This window comes from Canis lupus, chromosome 29, assembly GCF_011100685.1.
Source record: "Canis lupus familiaris isolate Mischka breed German Shepherd chromosome 29, alternate assembly UU_Cfam_GSD_1.0, whole genome shotgun sequence".
Taxonomy (NCBI): domain Eukaryota; kingdom Metazoa; phylum Chordata; class Mammalia; order Carnivora; family Canidae; genus Canis; species Canis lupus.
In genome coordinates this window covers 5,640,487-5,642,599 of record NC_049250.1, presented here as the reverse complement: position 1 = coordinate 5,642,599, position 2,113 = coordinate 5,640,487, and the positions used below count along the sequence as shown (strand labels likewise).

At 66.5% G+C, this 2,113-nt stretch overlaps 1 pseudogene; it reads right to left on the bottom strand.

Moving 5' to 3' along the window:
- Positions 1–254: 254 nt before the first annotated feature.
- Positions 255–1,881, bottom strand: LOC100856367 (annotated as a pseudogene).
- Positions 1,882–2,113: the final 232 nt, after the last annotated feature.

The window sequence follows — 2,113 nt, the reverse complement described above, 5'->3', positions numbered from 1 at the left end:
CATTTTACAGGGGGGCAGTGGGCGGCGCCCAGGGTGGGGGGCGAGAGAGCACGCGCAGGGAGGATCCGCGGGGTGACACGCGGCCTCCCGAGGGAGGTGGACAGCTGAGGGCGGGCGGGTGGGCAGGGGGCGCTTGGCGGCATTGCAAGCTCAGAATCACAAGCGCGGCCGTCCCTGGGCTCAGGGAGACGCCGTCGGGACCACTGGCCGGCGGGGTGACGGGGCGGGGGGCGGCGATGTGCCGGGTGTGCAGCTCACAGACGGTGCATCCGGAAGGCGCCCTCGGTGTCCGGTCGGCCAGGACCATGTCAGGGTCGTTGAGCATGTGCAGTCCGTCCAGGGTCAGGGGGTCGATCTTGAGTTCATCGGGGGGAACTGGTTGTGGGAGTCGAAGCTGACGTCACCGCCCCCGGCCAGTGTGCTGGTCAGTGCTTCGGAGGGGCTGGGAGGGGCCTCTCCCGTCACGGCGATGCTGCTGGCTGCTGTGGCTGCGGTAGCCACGCTGCTGCGTGTGTGGCAGGCCCCGTGGCCGCCCGCGAGTAGCTGAGCGTCGAGCCCGGGCTGTCCGGGCTGCTGGAGCTGATGGCATCCTCCACGAGGTTGCACTGCTCCGGCTGGTGGGACAGAGCATTGCCTGCCTGGCCGCTCTCCGCTGCTCATAGCACGAGTCCCCAAACACGCTGCCCAAGGTGGAGGACTGTTGCGGGGGCTCCCAGGGGAGGAGCCTTGACTGGAGACAGGTGAGGTGGGAGACAGGGCTGCAGAGCCGGCGCCCAGGTACCGTCGATCCCCACTGGCGGCTGGCCCGGGCTCTCCGGGGGGACTGCGGGCGGCGGGGCGGCTGCTGCTGGGAGCCTGCCTGGGCGAGGAAGGCGTCGGGCAGCTGCTGCTCCAGAGACAGGGCGTCCATGGCCACAGCCTGAGTGATGGGTGACAGCTGGGAGAGGGGGGTGGCACCTGCTGGGCCTGCTGCCTCCTCGCCTCCGTGCTCAGGGACAACGGGCTGACCCCAGCGGGGCGGTGCTGCGGTGAGGTGCGGTGAGGAGCCTGCTGTGCTCATCCCCCGGTTGAGCCGATGCCCCGATGAGTCAGGTGGGCTGCAGGTTGCCGGTGCTGCTGGCGCTGCTGAGCGCAGGGAAGGTGGCTCCTCGGGGTCCAGGGGGCGGGAGGGGGAGGGGAAGTGTATGGTGGTCAGGTCGGGCAGGGGGCCCCCTGTGTTGTGGGTGGCGGGGATCAGGGCTGTAGTGTTTTCCTGGTCAGCGGATGGAAAGATGTCGATCCCAGGGACCTCGCAGGACTTGGGCCCGGACCCCGTCTTCCCGGCGCCCCATGCTTGCTTAGAAAGATTCTTATCTGTCTCTGACGGTTTCCTCCATTCCTGGAGCTGTTCATAGTAAGACTCTTTTCTGGCGTGCGTCCTGGGACCCGCCTGTGAAGGGCTCTGGCTGGCTGGGTGTCACTGGGCTCGCTGCAGGGCAGGCTCAGAACTGGCCCTTCTGCAGCTGGGGTCCCGGCGGCCAGAGGTGCACGGTGCGGTCTGGGCCGCTGCCGCCGCCGGCCGTGTTTGCCCACGGACAAGGGCCGGCGACTGGAAGGGTGCCTGGAAGGGCAGATCCACGGTGCCACTCCCCATCTGGGTCCCGTTGGGCAGGGGCCCGCCGTCGTACTGGCCACGGCTCGGGCCCAGCTGCGGGTACTGAGACCTGGAGCTGGAGCCGCGCGGCCGCGTCAGCCTCGGGTCCTCCCTGACCTCCTCGAAGGCCGCTGTCTCCTCTGCTGCCTCTGGTCGTGCAGCACGATCTCCTCGCTGAATTTCCGCGGATTGTTGCAAGTCGCCAACTTCTCGGCCTCCTCCTCCTCCTCCCATTTTGTTTTCTTCATTGCTTGACACACAGCACACTTTGCAGATTATTTGTTGGATAAATGAACTTCCCCTCTACGGGGTCAGAGACGGGTTTGTGAGAAGCTGCGGTGCTTTCCTGGGTTATGGGACTGCAGCCATGAGGATAGGGACCCCCTCTGGCCTCAGCTGCTCTGTTCTCCTCTGATTCTTCTTTCCCCCTCGTGAAGCCTTTAAGTCTGTCTGTTCATTGTACTGCCTACATCCGTTGTT